The sequence below is a fragment of the Mirounga leonina genome, unplaced genomic scaffold (genome assembly GCF_011800145.1).
Source record: "Mirounga leonina isolate KUSES-001 unplaced genomic scaffold, KU_Mleo_1.0 Mir_174, whole genome shotgun sequence".
Classification (NCBI taxonomy): Eukaryota; Metazoa; Chordata; class Mammalia; order Carnivora; family Phocidae; genus Mirounga; species Mirounga leonina.
Genome location: NW_023270451.1, coordinates 31,690,620 through 31,707,890, shown reverse-complemented (window position 1 = coordinate 31,707,890; position 17,271 = coordinate 31,690,620). Strand labels below are relative to the sequence as shown.

At 35.9% G+C, this 17,271-nt stretch overlaps 1 protein-coding gene across 1 annotated transcript in view; it reads left to right on the top strand.

Annotated features, from left to right (window-relative positions):
* Window positions 1-17,271, top strand: part of DGKB (diacylglycerol kinase beta) — a 401,327-nt gene that overhangs the window by 8,414 nt on the left and 375,642 nt on the right. The window contains exons 2-3 of the mRNA XM_035020662.1: window positions 9,393-9,469; window positions 13,552-13,572. The gene's annotated coding sequence lies outside the window, so the exon portion shown is untranslated. The remainder of the gene's footprint in view (window positions 1-9,392; window positions 9,470-13,551; window positions 13,573-17,271) is intronic.

The window sequence follows — 17,271 nt, the reverse complement described above, 5'->3', positions numbered from 1 at the left end:
TTTATTTATTTATTTATTTATTTATTTATTTATTTATTTATTTATTTATTTATTTATTTGAGAGAGAGAATGAGATAGAGAGAGCATGAGAGGGGGGAGGGTCAGAGGGAGAAGCAGACTCCCTGCTGAGCAGGGAGCCTGATGTGGGACTCGATCCCAGGACTCCAGGATCATGACCTGAGCCGAAGGCAGTCGCTTAACCAACTGAGCCACCCAGGCACCTGCCAGATACTCATTCTTAATATCCTTGCAGATTCTTCATTTTTCCTAACATCTGAACTTCGGAGTATCCCAGGACTCAGTCTTTGGTATCTTCTCTGTTTCACTCTCCGTGTGAGACTCAGTTCTAAGGCTTTAAATATCACTTAAACGAGTAACACTGCAATTCGGTTCTTTAGCCTAGGTCTTCTCCTGAATTCTACACTCATATATAACTGCTTTATTTTTTTTTTTAAGATTTTATTTATTTATTTGAGAGAGAGAATGAGAGACAAAGAGCACGAGAGGGAAGAGGGTCAGACGGAGAAGCAGACCCCCCGCTGAGCAGGGAGCCCGATGCGGGACTCGATCCCGGGACTCCAGGATCATGACCTGAGCCGAAGGCAGTCGCTTAACCAACTGAGCCACCCAGGCGCCCTATAACTGCTTTATTTTTTAATTAAAAAATCTAATCGAAATATAGTTGTCATACAACATTAAATTAGTTTCAGGTGCACAACATAGTGATTCAACAATTATATACATTACGACATGCTTATCACAGTAAGTGCATGGCAATATTATTGAACATATTCCCTAAGCTGTACTTTGTACTTTCCCTTCCCGTTATAACTGTTTTCTTAATGGCTATACTTGGATGTCTGATAGAATTCTCATTTGTAAATTGCCTAAAACTAAAATTGAGAACTTGCCATCTCAAACCTGTGCCAATGTTCCCCGTTCCTCTTTGTGGCAACTTAATCCCACCAGTTCCTCAAAGGTAAAACCTTGGGAACACTCTTGGTTTTTCAGTTTCTTTTCTTTCTTTCTTCTTTCTTTCTTTCTTTCTTTTTCTTTCTCTTTCTTTCTCTTTTCTTTCTTTCTTTCTTTCTTTCTTTCTTTCTTTCTTTCTTTCTTTCTTCTTTCTTTCTTTCTTTCTTTCTTTCTTTTCTTTCTCTTTCTTTCTTTCTTTCTTTCTTTCTTTCTTTCTTTCTTTCTTTCTTTCTTTCTTTCTTTTTCTTTTTCTCTCTCTCTTTCTTTCTTTTCTTTCCTTCCTTCCTTCCTTCATTCTTTCCTTCCTTCCTTCCTTCCTTCCTTCCTCCCTTTCTTTTTCAGTTTCAAAACTTACATCCAATCCATCAGGATATCCTTTTGACTCCACTTTCAAAATAATCCATGTTTCCTACTCTACCACTAACACATTCATACAAAGTCATCAATTCTCTAGTCTGAATTAATATAATAATTCCATAATTACTTCCCTGTTTTAAGCTTTTAAGTCTTCTATAGTCTGTTTTCAAAACAATAGCCAGAGCACTCCTTTTAAAAAAGATTTTGAAATAATGATAGATTCACAGGAGCTTACAAAAAATATGTATGAGGAGACCGCACATACCAGTTACAATGGTTACAAATTGCATAACTGCAGTTTATAATATACCATCAAAATCAGAAAATTGATATTGCTATAATCCAGAATTTATTCAGATTTCATCAGTTTTACATGAACAGAGTGCTTCTTTTATAACTTAAGTCAGATTCAAAGTTTTTCCCAAATGCCATCTTTTCACGAAGTCTATTCTTGCTATTTAAAATTGCAAACTTTGGGGGTGCCTGGGTAGCTCAGTTGGTTAAGCTACCTGGATGATCCTTAACTGGATCCCAGTTTGAGTACCACTGGGTTAGACACAAAACTGTTTCACTTAGACCAAGATAAAGCTCTTTTGCTAATTTGAAATACTCAATAGCTAAGGGAAACTTTGTCACATTTAACTTTGTACTGAATATTATTATGTTATGTGCACGTTAATGCTAGCTCAGTATTTAAACTAGAAAGTTTTCTCTTTAAGCAGTTGAAGCTACAAACCTTATTTACTACAGGGTTAAAGCAGCCACTGCAAAGATGCTTTTGGTTGAGTGCAGAAAGAGATTTTTAGGCCACAAATATCCTCTGTGATAAGGGGAAAAAACTGTATTGGGAAGCTTAGATTTTTTTTTTTAACTGTACATATTTTTTTTATTAACATATACTGTATTATTTGTTTCAGAGGTATAGGTCTGTGATTCAACAGTCTTACACAATTCACAGCGCTCACCATAGCTCATACCCTCCCCAATGTCTATCACCCAGCCACCCCATCCCTCCCACCCCCCACCACTCCAGCAACCCTCAGTTTGTTTCCTGAGATTAAGAGTCTCTTATGATTTGTCTCCCTCTCTGGTTTCGTCTTGTTTCATTTTTTCCCTTCCTTCCCCTATGATCTTCTGCCTTGTTTCTCAAATTCCTCATATCAGTGAGATCATATGATAATTATCTTTCTCTGATTGACTTATTTTGGGAAGCTTAGATTTTGAAGAAAAGTTTTAAAGTGCTGCGTTGGGAGGACCAAAAGATGACCCTGCCATAGTTCCACGTTGAGATTACAGGCATTGGCGGCCTCTCTCACATTGGCAGACCTGCATTTTTCCTGGAAACCCACCATCCCCACTGAAACAGGGACCCATGGTGCTGTCTATTTTGGCAAATAAAGGACGAGATGATTAATCTACAGGAGGTTATTTGTTATTTATAAAAATGACAAATACACTTTATAGGTTGGATAGTTTTGGTGTTAACGGTGGACTATGATCATCTTTTCACAGGAGCTAAGACTACTGTTTGGATGTTAAAATTATTGGTCTTGATCTAAAGAATATTTACTTCGGAACAAACGAAAAAAGATTTTCTTGTGAGGCATAATGAGAATGTGTTATTTGCAGAACATTTTTAGGATTTTTTTTTTTTTAAGATTTTATTTATTTGACAGAGACACAGTGAGAGAGGGAACACAAGCAGGGGGAGTGGGAGAGGGAGAAGCAGGCTTCCTGCTGAGCAGGGAGCCCGATGCGGGGCTCGATCCCAGGACTCCGGGATCATGACCTGAGCTGAAGGCAGATGCTTAATAACTGAGCCACCCAGATGCCCCCATTTTTAGGATTTTATTTCAAATAGTGTTGTCTTTTCTATGTACTTTCCCTATATAATGCAGCACAAGCAATTTTAATATTTATTCTTTAAGATGACTTTTTAAATAATAACTATGAAATACATATATCATGTAAAAGTTACATGTATTTTAAAGTTTTCAAAAAGAATTGTATATATATTCTAATTCCATTATCAAAAGAAACACAATTCTAAACAAAACAGAATGCTGTGAGGACGCCTGGGTGGCTCAGTTGGTTAAGCGACTGCCTTCGGCTCAGGTCATGATCCTGGAGTCCCAGGATCGAGTCCCTCATTCGGCTCCCTGCTCAGCAGGGAGTCTGCTTCTCCCTCTGACCCTCCCCCATCTCATGCTCTCTCTCTCAAATGAATAAATAAAAAATCTTTAAAAAATAAATGAAGTAAAATGCTATAAAACACTTTAAAATATCCATATGACCTTTTTGTTTTACTTTTTCTTATATTTCATATATATATACATATATATATATATACAAGATACTTTTCATCTCTTAATTTAAGTTGGTAAAAAAAGAAATAGAATGTTTCCATGTACTAGAAAAATAGGTAATACAATTCCCTGAGCTAAATTAACAGAAATCATGGACTCCAAAGTAGATGCCGTGGCTCTAATGGAAACTTCCATTTGTTTTTGTTTTTTACAAAGTAAAGAAAACAAATTTGGGCCATATACAAAAGCTTGGATCACTACTTGTGTGGTTTTAAATAAGTAATGATTGCTTTAATGTTGATTTCTTCATGTGTTTAATGGAAGAGTTTGAAAAAATCCATATGGTAATTGTGAGTTTAAATGAAATAATAAGGTACAACACTTAAAAAAAATAAAGATACTACACTTTGCAACCGCTAAAAGAATCTAGCTGTGGAAACTTCAATTAAGAGTGTTAATAGTACTCAATGCATAAAACAGGTGTAGATTCTAAGAGTGGTATTGTAGGGAGTTCCATGGAAAGTTAGAAGGAAGTGCTGAGAGGTTTCGTGAACAAGGTGGCAGGTAAACTATGGCATGCATTATGTTTGAACTTCATTTGACATGGAGGAGAGTTCTGGACAAAGAGAGCATCACAAGCAAAGGAGGGGCTCTAAAATCATGGATTACGTGACGATAGATATAGAACTGTAAATAAGGGAGTCATCGAAAATAATTAGGTAGGTTTGGGATCCAATTTTGACACACCTATCATGCCGAAAGGAGGAGTTTGTACTTCAATTTAAAGACAACAGGAAACAGTTGAAGGGGGATGATATGTTTGAAGTCATGTTTAGGGTGGAACGAAGGAACAGGAACTTATTGGGCACCAGATACGTTGCTAGACACAGTACTGCAAGGTCCGTTTCATTATTCCTATTTTACATATTGGAAAACTGAGCCACAGAGACATTAAAAATACACCCAGGGATATTCAGCCAAAAATTCTGGAGCCAGGACTCAAATCTAAGACTTTCTGGCTTTAAATCTTTCCATTACTCCATGAGACCTTTGTAATTAATATGACAAGTGTGTGCTGAGTTTTTTAGAATAAAGAGACAAAAGTCTGTGAAATCACAAAGGAAGTTCATTCAAGATGTAGCAGACTCCTAGGGAGATGTGAAGTAAGCCAAAAGTGTTTCCTTTTTTTTTTTTGCAACATATTTTTAGGACCCATGAGCTTGATTCTTCTGTTTTCTAAATGTTGCTGAATGTTCTTATGGATTTACTTGTATTTCAGAATCAGTAAAAGGAATTAAATTTTCCTTAATAATCATGTAAAAATTCAAAACATTCCTAACCGTACGTTCCTAAAATGTAGCTAGTTTAACTTTCATGATGTTATACAGTATGTGACTCAGCCAAACATGAGAGGATTCATAGAAAGTGAGCACTTTAGGGGGCCTCTAGAATGACTCATACCCTTGAGCAGGTGTTAGAAAGACAAGCCATCAAGAAGAAATCTATTCTATCAGTCCCTATATGCATTTCTTCTGTCCTTGCATATAAAAAAGGTATTTGCTAAACAAAATGATTCCTCTTTGTTAGGTTCAGTACCCCTTAGTTCTTAGGTGATTCTGTTGGTGATAGAGCTGAGAACCTTAAATAATCCCATATCTCTGTGGCTATTAATATTAAATTACTTTCTGGTAAGACGGCTATGCTAGCCATGGGCAGTAATTGGTATCTGGTGGTCTTCTCCAAGTCTCCTGACCTATTAGCCAAGCCTCGAAGCCTCAGTGCCCCTGGAATCAGTTATTTCATGTCATGACACTCCTTTGCTTTCTAGAAGACCCAATATTTTGTACTAAGCATCTGTCCTGATCCCTTACCTGAGGATTAAACCAGCTCTTTGAACCTGGCTGCCCAGCACTTCAGTTACCATTCTTCTTTGATGCCAGACCTTTGTTTCATTACAGATATGTATTACCTGTGAATTGACCTCCCAGTTCACAGCTGCCTGCCTGGCTTTCTCAGCATTGCTCAGCCCAGAATCTGTCACTGAGCTCTCATACTTGAAGCTCCAATATTCGCTGAAATATGATTGAGATTCTATCTTTCATCAGCTACTATCTGTTCATCCAGGTGTCACTCCTTGGTATCTCTCTTTTACTAGAGGGTAGGTTAGATTCAGTCATGCATCCTATCTCCTCTTCACTACCCCAGTGCTGCTTGGGCAGACATGATCCAGAGTTGACAAAATCAAACAGATAGGAATGTTTTGGTAATAGGTAATAGAAACAAATCCAGAAAAGCAGCTGAATTATAAAATAAGTAAATGACTATTCTCCTTTGAGGGTAGGGAGAACACAACAGCAGGAACTTCACCATCTAGTGCAATTTGGAAATCCGTGCAGATATGTAGATTGTTCACATAAGGGAATTCTGGTTAAAGGTTAGGGGACCCAGGCAGGTATTGGAATCCTTTGGTGTCTCATACCAAAATCGTAACCTATAGAAGATTGGTTGGGTAAGTCAAGTCCTCAGCCTTTGAGAGATTGGGCCCAAGAGAGGTTGTTGGGACAGGAATAGAAGAATAAGATAATGTTCCAATTTCTAAACTAGATTATGAAGTGGGGATTGGATCATGAATAAACTTTAGATATCAGGATATTAAAAATGGGACTTGAGAATTGAAAAAGGAGTAAGTTGGGTTAATAGTGATCCATCTAAATATGAATTGATGCTTCCTAAATTGTCCCAGACCAAGATCATCATTGAGACACAGAGATTTTGGTCTTAATTTATTAATTTATTCCTTGTGGCGTCCCAACTAAGAATATGCTAATATAAACTGTGGCCAAGAAAGCACTAAAAAATGACATGAATAATTTTAAGGACTGTTGCCTTCTCTGGAACATTTATAAGTGATTACTGAACGTGTTTTTTTACTCCTATGGAATCCTGAAATGAAAAGCCCATCTTTAGGCAGTGTCTCTAACATTCTGTGGAAGGCCTAGGTATAAGAAAGAGAATTTTCTTCTTCCCCTTCCATTTTATCATGGGGCTCAGATATGGTTAAAATAAACATAGTCTTTGGGGTATGTTATTCTAGAGTTTGTGCATCTAGATATGTGTATGTCTATATAAGTATCTACAGAAGGTTCTGCATCTATAAACGTGAAGAAGTAAAAGGTGTTCTGCTAAGTTAGAATAAATGCCTTAATCATCGACAAAGAAGGATTCAGGAATAAAAAATCAGCTTCATATCTCTCTTTACTATAGAACCTGGTCTCTAAAGTAGTTTACGTTTCTGCCAAGGTAAATGTCAAAGAAATTACTCTAATTTATTGTAATTTAGGAATAGCTCTGATCATTTGAGTCACAATATTTATTATGATTTTATTATTCCATCTTTGTAATGAATTTGAGTGCTATGCAAAAGTGAAAATCTACGTTTTCTTCCCCAGAGCAGCCTACAATCCAGCAGGAGACAAGGCATAGCAGATTAAGTCTGATCATAGTACGGAAAGTGCTAGCAAAATATATACTGAAAAAGAAATGTACAGGACACGGTACAGGCTTCAGACATGCTGTAGCATGCCACACACCCCAAACAATCTCACCAGCAAGAAGATAAATGACCAAATGAAAAACTAGCCAAGGGCTTGAATAGACATCTCTTCAAAGAAGATACACAAATGGCCAATAGCATTTGAAAGATGTTCAATATCATTAGTCATTAACAAATACCTAATGAAATACAAATAGAAAGCATTTCATGTCCACTAAGATGGCCATAATAAAAGAAAAACTAGAAAATAACAAGGGTGGCAAAGATGTAGAGAAATTAGAATTCGCATGCATTGCTGGAAGGAATGTGAAATAGCATATAGCCCTGTGAAAATCTGTTTGACAGTTCCTCAAAATGTTAAATGTAGGTTTTCATATGATCTAGCTGCTCTCCACTTAAGTGTTTACCCACGAGCATCAAAACATGTATTTGCACAAAATTATGTATACTTGAATGTTCATAGCAGCATTATTCATAATAACCAAAACATGGAAATAACTCAAATGTACATGAGCTGATGAGTGGATAAACAAAATGTGGTATATCCATAAAATGAAATATTTTTTCACTACAAGAGGGAATGAAGTACTAATACATGCTATAACACCTATGGGCCTTGAAGTGAAAGAAGCCAAACAAAGACAACAAATTATATGATTCCAGTTATATGGAATGCCCAGAATATGGGAGTTCTTTTTGGGGTGATGGAAATACTCTGGAATTATATAGTGGTGATATTTGGACAGCAATGTGCATATACTAAAAAAACCCACTGAATTGTTTACTTTAAAATGGTTAAATTAATGAATCTATGTTATGTGAATTTTAATGCAATAAAAACAGTCACACCTAAAGAAACCTCTGCAGAATTTGCTACATAAACAAAACTGTACACTCCAAATGAAAGTATAATTTATAAAATATAGGTATGATGCGTTGGAGGGGCATCTACGAGTTAATTTCCTAACTGATTTGTAAATTAGTATTTTTGGAGCTGGGAAATATTTTATGGTGGCACAAATATCATGAATCTTGGGGAAAGGCAGGGAAGATTATATTCATATGCTAGGAAATAATATCCATGCCCTGTTGCCTAATGGAAAACTAAGAATCTTCTGCTTATTTCCCAGTTTCAGTCTTGTTTTATCACTGTTATTCAAACTTGATTGAATATTTAGATGACTTATCAATATTTATTAGTTATTTTTCTCTAATTTAAATATGTTGTAAGTCTGACATTGCTTAATCAAATTATATTTCGATAACTATGAGAGTATTGTTTTAGTAGATTGAATGCATATATTTGTATTCTATTTACATATATTTTTCTAATAATATTTATGTTCTTTCATGACATTATTTCCCATATTAACTAAGGATTCTTTTGTCACAGTCTTGATATGATAAATGTCCTAAAAATATTTCAAAATTGAAAGAGCAATTTAAAAATCTTTTGGTAACATATCTAAACTTTTTTTTTTTTTTTTTGGATTTGGAGACTTAAGGGGCTTTATTAAGCACTTCATGAATTGGGCAGCATCCCATATAGCAAGTAGAGATGCTTCCTAAACCTTGTTTCTTTTTTTTCCCCCCTAAACTTTGTTTCTTAGTTGAATTAAGATAAACTTTAGTTTTTTGTGTATATTTAGAAAATTCTAAAAATATCTGCAAAATACTAAAATCTGTACCTTGCCTCTTACTGGATTCACCATTGAGGCTTAGCTATACATTTTACTGTTCTTATTTGTCCAAAGGGTTATTATTAGTTAATGGAGTAAAATATGAAAAATGCACTGCATTAGTTGTAAAGTTCAACAAGGGATGCCTATGTTTTCTTTTTAAACAAAGGTTAGTTCATTCATTTAGATGTTATGTTATCAAAACAAAGGGAGAAGATACTACCTATTTATATATTTGTTCTTAATTCATATAATACATAGGTAATGGCCTTGCCTAATGGTATTTCCTAATACATAGGCAATACACTTGGACAAAACATACTTTTTTCTTTTCCTTTCTTTTTTTGTGTGATTGCTTTTTTCAACCAAATAGCCTTTCAAAAATGATAAAGAACATTTTACATGTGCATTTTAAAATTTAATATCTTTGATGATTATATTTTAATAGGTCTTTGTTTCCAAATTGGGTTATTTTACCACAGTAGACACATATAAACAGTTTGTGTGTTCTCTATTTCTTTATAGATTCTACAAAGAAATTAAAGGATGTTCTTGAAGAATTCCATGGTAACGGTGTGCTTGCAAAGTATAATCCTGAAGGGGTAAAACTTTTTTTTTCCTTATATCGGTTTCATATATACACTTGGAGGAGGGATTTCTTAATGAAAAGTCCTTGGAAATACATGTACCATAAACAAAATGAAATTCATAGTGAAATGCTATTCTGGAAAACACAAAATAGTGTACTACCTTTTTCATTCAAAAACCATTTGCTAATGAAAATAATATTTCTCTATTGTGTGCTTGAAAGAGTATAGGTCATCTGTAATATAAACTTCGGTTCTTTTCCTAGACGTTAAATATATTGTAATTCTGAGATTGCTTGGTCAGCTATGATCAGGAAACAGGACTGATGGAAGGGAAGACCAAGTTGTCTGCTGCTCACTCTGTGACCTACAAATTTTAACCCCAAATGAACACTGGTGGGGGGGGCAGGAGGGTTACTCCTTTCAGAGAATTATTCCCCTGACTACAGAAAGATTCTGTGATGGATATAACTGGTCTGTAATTTTAAAAAGCCAGCTTGGATAAAAAATGAGGAACTTCTTCCCCCTGTCTTGTTTTAACCTACTACCAGTAAGCCAACAAGTCCCTGAAATTCCTTCCTTATAAAAACTTATTGTCTTGACGGCTTTTGAACCCTTGGCTTGAATGAGTGTCCATCCTTTCCTAATTATTTGTTAAATAACCTTCCGTTTAATGTTAGCTGAGAGATGTTATGTTTTAAATGTTTGAGCATCTTAGCTGTGAGTTCTTTTGCAGTTTCACCAAGTGATGGTTCCGTTGTATGGAAATTAAAACAAATGACCCTTTGCAAAAGAAACATTCCCTTGGATGGATTATCTAGTCAGCTAGAGAGATTTGTTTGCTGATTAAAATGTGATTTGTTTTTTTTTATCGTTGTCATTCTGATTTTGATTGTTTATAAGAGCACAGTTCTTGGTTATCCTTCGATATTATATTTCTTTGGGATTTATAGAATTTACATTTTAGTGAAAACCAAACCTCCAATTCTAACCTTAAAACATTCATATTGTTTTATAATTTCCTTCCAGTATTTCTAATAGCTACTTTTCATGCCGTATTTTCTTATTCTGTCTATATTCTGATATATTACTGTACCTTGTAAAAGTCTTTAACCTAAGATTTATTTTCTTTTTCAAGGAAAGTTAATATTTAGAGCCTACAAATGGGGAAAATAAAGCAATTTAAAGCCATTCCCATTTTCCTATATCAGGGACAAAAGCAGATATCCAGCCTACATTTCCCTCATATTTAATTATCCTAGATACCACAGTGTGAGAGAAAAAATTTTGCCAGATAAATTTGTAGAACCGAAAATCTCAAAGACCAGGAAAGCAGAGTGGGAAAGCTAAAGATGACAACTCTGTGGAATTGTTATAAGACCCAAAGATGTCATTAATATTTACATTCCCAACCAATACTTGAAAACGTGCATGTTTTTTAATCTATCTACAGGGATAAAATCAGCTTTTTTTCTCCCTAAGGATAGCTATTGGCTATAAATTCAGTTGGAATGTGATCTTGTTTGCAAAGTAGCCTTTTTGCTTCAATGATTTCTTATTTAAAAGACTCTCAAGACTTGGTCTTACTGATATTATATATTTTATGAGGATTATCAGTCACTGTATATTGGATTTATTGAGGTAATTACTAGATCATTCGTAGACACACATATGATGTCAGCCTTTTCAATAATGTAATAACTCTCCATAAATGCACAGATCTGCTTTTGAAATGCATTATTAAAATAATGAACAGTTGAAAAACAAAAAAAGTTAGATCTCATTATGACCCCAGACTAATTCTAATTTAAGAGTGAAACCACTCTCTAATTTAACACTGATAGGTCTTTTCCTTTTAGGAGGGAAAAAAAAACCCAAAAAACAATGAAAGCTTATATGACTCTTAAACACTAGTCTGTATTTTACAAAAGCCAATAGGAAGTAATTAGGAATATTCAGTGTTGAGAAAGAAATCTTTAATGCCTTGAGGTTCTCTTCAGTACATGACTTCATCCAGTTTATAAAAGGTTACTCTAACAGTATGACAGAATTCATACTGTCCGTTCACATGGGAAATCATCACTCTCTATTGACTGGTCAGGTTAATCCTAAAGTTGTTGGCAGAGATGACTATTTAACTGATGTCATTTTATGCAAGAAAACTTAGAAAAGTGTTTAATCTATACTACTTTTAGGATAAATAATCCTTTGTTTTCTAAAATAAATATTGCATGTATCATCCATATAAAATGTACTTGCAAAGAAACAAAGAAAGAACAGGCCAAATATCTCCTCTTACAAAGTAAAGCTGCTTAATTAAACCGTAGGTGCATTGTATTTCTTATCATTTACTTAAATTACTGCTTTCTAAAAGGTCTCTGTATAAAAACTTAATACAATGAATATGTGACCTGTGGTCTATTTTAAAGGAGAAGAAATATTAAGTGCATTGTACAGATGAGTCATTTATTTTTAATTTGTATCTTTTAAAGATCATTTAAAAATCTTTCTTTGAAAAAAAGAATCAAAAATATAAATCTAAACAATGGCTTTAAAGAGTCACTAAGAATAAAAACTTTCAGAAGGTCTGGAGATTCCCAAACAGATAAGATTATAAAGTTTTTATTTTTTTATTTTTAAAGATTTTTTATTTATTTATTTGACAGAGAGAGAGACACAGTGAGAGAGGGAACACAAGCAGGGGGAGTGGGAGAGGGAGAAGCAGGCTTCCCACAGAGCAGGGAGCCCGATGCGGGGCTCGATCCCAGGACCCTGAGATCATGACCTGAGCTGAAGGCAGACGCTTAACGACTGAGCCACCCAGGCACCCCGATTATAAAGTTTTTAAATGAAGAAAGTCATTGTAGGAAAAGTAAAATGATTTTCCCAAGATTAACCAGCTAGTTTCATGACAAGAGCCATAATTAAAACCTAATTGTCTGGAATCCCAGTTTAAGAATAATGCCCTTTTGTCTTCACTTCGTTGACTGGGCCATGGAATGAAAGGCAAGGTGTGGGAGATGAGAGCAAGGGGAAGAGAAAGGTATTTCACGTACATTGAATGGCATTTCTTATGTAATGAGTATGACATATTCCAGTGCATGTAATTACTAACTCATGCCCAACAAGGTAAGAGATTCTTACTCGTCTGCAGCTAATCTTATATGAATGATATAATATTAAGAGTATGATTATAGCTAGTTTGTAGTAGCCATCCAATCTTGGTGAAGATGGTTCACATTAAAATATAGTCAGGAAATCTCAGATATAAATGATTCATGAAATTAATTAAATTTGATCATATGAGAAAGAACCAGTTTGGCATTGCATTTTATATATGTAAAATATGTATAGCATATTACAGTATAAGTAAATATATATATTAATGTAATAATGTTAATTATTTAATATTAGTTAATAATATTAATTTAGAAATATATTAATATAATATAATAATCTATATATATATTTCCCCCGCCCGATTTCAAATTCAATTCTAAATTGTTCCATTGATGTTTAAAGACATGGAAAGAAATTAAGTAGTGGTGTGAGTATGGGAAGATCTTTATCTTCAAAGGCATAGTAATGGGCCATGCATGTTATTCTCAAAGATGGAGCATTAGGAGTGGGAAATAAACATTAATAATCTAATATAGATTCGTATATACTGTTGTGTTTTCATAGTCTTCTCTGGAAGGTCTTAATCATCTTATATGTGTTATTCATTATATTTATCTCCTATCTATCAGAACTGTGTGCTTATTACACTCCCAGATTGATCTAGTAAATCATTCTCAAATTGTAGCTTGTATCAGAATTACCTGGGGGTCTCCTTAAAACACAGATTGCTGCCTGCTCTTCTGCCCTGTCCTTAGTTTCCGTATTTCTAGGGTAAAAGGCTCAAAAATGTATATTTCTATCAGTTTTGCAGTTGATGATAATGATACTGTTTCAGGACCACATTCTGAGATCCATGGGTCTAGGGTATGTTTTAAAATCAATCTGTAAAATCGACCTTTTAGTTATCAGTAGTATGAGATAATGAGTATAATTATCTTACACTAACACCTGTCTTCTTTCTTTCCTGGCATGCACAGAAACAAGACATCCTTAACCAAGTAAGACCTTTTCTTTTCTATTAAATCCGTCTTTGCTTTCTTTATTCTGCTGTGAGCTATGAATTTCTCATCCATATCACTGACCTGTACTTCTGTACCATTAAGATTCGTATAATATGCAAGGCTATCTGTAATATTTGTTCAAATCAAAGTCTCAAATGGAGAAGTTAATACCTTAATGTAATCGAAGAGGGTCTAGAGGGTGGGCTATAGTTTTGTAGACCCTTGAATTTAATTTTCTTTTTTTTTTTTTAGAGATTTTATTTATTTATTTGAGAGAGAGAATGAGAGAGATCACATGAGAGGGGGGAGGGTCAGAGGGAGAAGCAGGCTCCCTGCCGAGCAGGGAGCCCGATGCGGGACTCGATCCTGGGACTCCAGGATCATGACCTGAGCCGAAGGCAGTCGCTCAACAGACTAAGCTATCCAGGTGTCCCTAGAGGTGGATTTTTATTTATTTTTTAAAGATTTTATTTATTTATTTGCGAGAGAGAATGAGAGACAGCACGAGAGGGAGGAGGGTCAGAGAGAGAAGCAGACTCCCTGCCCAGCAGGGAGCCCAATGCGGGACTCGATCCCGGGACTCCAGGATCATGACCTGAGCTGAAGGCAGTGGCTCAACCAACTGAGCCACCCAGGCGTCCCTAAACAATTACATTTTTTTTTTTTTAAGATTTATTTATTTATTTATTTATTTATTTTTTTTTTAAGATTATTTATTTATTTACTTGAGAGAGAGAATGAGAGAGAGAGAGAGTACATGAGAGGGGGGAGGGTCAGAGGGAGAAGCAGGCTCCCCACCGAGCAGGTAGCCCGATGCGGGACTCGATCCAGCGACTCCAGGATCATGACCTGAGCCGAAGGCAGTCGCTTAACCGACTGAGCCACCCAGGCACCCATAAGTCTCTTTTTCAATGACAGCCTAGCTGGATACAGTATTATTGGCTGCATGTTTTTTAAGATTTATTTATTTATCTGAGAGAGTTAGAATGAGAGACAGAGAGAGTACATGAGAGGGGAGAGGGTTAGAGGGAGAAGCAGACTCCCTGCTGAGCAGGGAGCCTGTTGTGGGACTTGATCCCGGGACTCCAGGATCATGACCTGAGCCGAAGGCAGTGGCCCAACCGACTGAGCCACCCAGGCGCCCCGAATTTAATTTTCTAATTTCACCAAAACATGATCAGACTCCAATAAAATAATTCATTTAATGAAAGTCTTAATTTATTAATTTACAATAGGAGGTTTATAATTGCATGTAAATGCAATTGAAAGGGATTTCTTTGTGGGGAGGATTATGCATCTCTAGTGCTATTAGAATCTGTGAGGGAAATAGAACTGAAAAGCCATTGATCTTTGCCTTTATGGGAAAAAGAATAACCCATCTGTTGCTTCAGTCACTCTCAGCTCAGTTTCTAAAGCAAGTTTAGAAACTTCAGCCCAGTTTCTAAAGCAAGTTTTGGGTCCATAGTTCAGCAGGGTGTATAGAATTACAACACATTTTGGGGATCTCTGAATGGATTTTTCTATCATACTAGGAATATGTCTTATCAAAATGCATGAGAGACTTAAAACCATAATATTGTCTCCCCAGGACAGTAATGGATATGTACTAGCTTTTTACTCACAAGTTCCCCTATGGCTTCAATGACAGCAAACACTGTGATCTCATACCCAACATGTTACAGTACAGTTGGTTACACCAGAATGATCTTGATTGGCTTAGACACAGATCCTACATATTATAGTCTCCTAGGATGAGGCAAGGCTGAAGTGGCAACCCATTGACTGTTAGGACTTTTACCAGTCTCTTTCAGAGGATGACACTTCCTTGATCTTACCCCAACCTCTGTGGAAACCTACCAAATCCCCCAAAGACAGACTACGTGGGCTTTATGGTTTTAGGAGGCAACTCTTCAGAGTAAATGGCTGCTTCTATGCAGCAGGATTTAGCTATTAAAAGATATTTATTGAACACCTTGGTCAACAAACACTCCTTTCTGCACAACCTGCATCCCTACTAGAGGCTGTCTGAAAACTGGTGTCAAAATTAGCCCTGCCTTTTCTCGGGGTCAGCAGAATGAGTTTCTTCCTTTTCCTTGCTCAGTCTCTGTTCCATATGGAGATGTTTAGTAGGCAAGTAATTTCAGCTGCAGAATAGAAGGAACAGGGAAAGCTGAGGTTAGCCAAAATGGGGGTTGGGGGGAGAAGGGCATGTGTATTTATTGCTCTATGGTGTTCTTGGTCTATCAGTGTTCTGTGAGTGTAGGATTTTCTCTTTACATTTCCTGTTAATAGATGATCCTTGGCCCAAGGCTGAGTTACATTTCATAGTTCCCTGGGCTTCCCTTATCTTTGTACTTGGTACTCTGCACTGTAGATTCTGCTAATGTATATAACCTTTACATTTAGACAACTGAGTTGCTTCATTCCCTTAATAAGAAACCTGGGAATTCATAACCTACATTTGGTAGTGTTGCTGCCTAATGTAATATTTTAAGTGTCTTTAACAAGGATATTGACACTGATATAATTATTAGCAATGATATAAACACCATTTTATTGTAAGTTTTAATTGTCCTCCCAGAACCAAATTCAACCTTTCCCATTAAAGAAAGCATCTGGAAGGTATAACAGAGAAAACGTGGTCTTAGGAGTCCAGCTGAACTGAGTTCAAATCCCACATCTGCCACATATTAGCAGGACTTGGACAAGTTTGTTCAGCTATCCAGTGAAAAGAATATTGGCCTTATTGAGTTGTTCAAAGGGTTACATTCTAAAGTGTATATGAAATAATTAGCTCTGTGCCTGATGTATATGTGTTCCATTGATGTTTATTTATTTATTTATTTATTTATTTATTTATTTATTTATTTATTTTTTAAAGATTTTGTTTATTTATTTGACAGAGAGATAGTGAGAGCAGGAACACAAGCAGGGGGAGTGGGAGAGGGAGAAGCAGGCTTCCCGCCGAGCAGGGAGCCCGATGTGGGACTCGATCCCAGAACCCTGGGATCATGACCTGAGCCGAAGGCAGACACTTAACGACTGAGCCACCCAGGCGCCCTCCATTGATGTTTAAAGGCAGTGGCTGTTGGTCACACTTTAGTGATTTCATACAAAAGTTCTCGAATATACATGAAAAGTAAAAGTGGGAATATCTGAGATACACCACCAACCAATCCTGTCACCTTTATTTTCCAAGCCTCACTTTTCTCAACTATAAAGTGAGAAAATAGAACTCTGATGTCTTTCCAACTCTAAAGTGATTTCCTTCTACCATGAAGTATGGAGGACATGAGATGTGATTTGTTTCCCCTGCCAAGCCTGGCCACAAGCCAGAATGCTGTCCTGGGACTAGAGTTATTGTGTCCATTGTATCTGTTCCTCCTCCCACAACTGCTTAAGTGCTAAGGCAGTTAGTTAGCAAGGAATGGAAGTAACATAGTACCCAGTATTTCTGCTTCTCTTCCCTCTGACTCCCAACACACATTCAGTCCTTGTCCTCTTCTAACAAACCTACAACCAGAGCAGTTTTGAAGACAGACCACCAAACTGAATAATAAAACGTCTTCTCTAATTCTGTATTAATGACCTCATATTGACTATGTACTAATTATTGTTGAAACATATAGTAACCTTCTTTTCAATATGTGATCTCAGTTAGAATGGAACCATGTAAAAACAGTCTGAGAAGATATT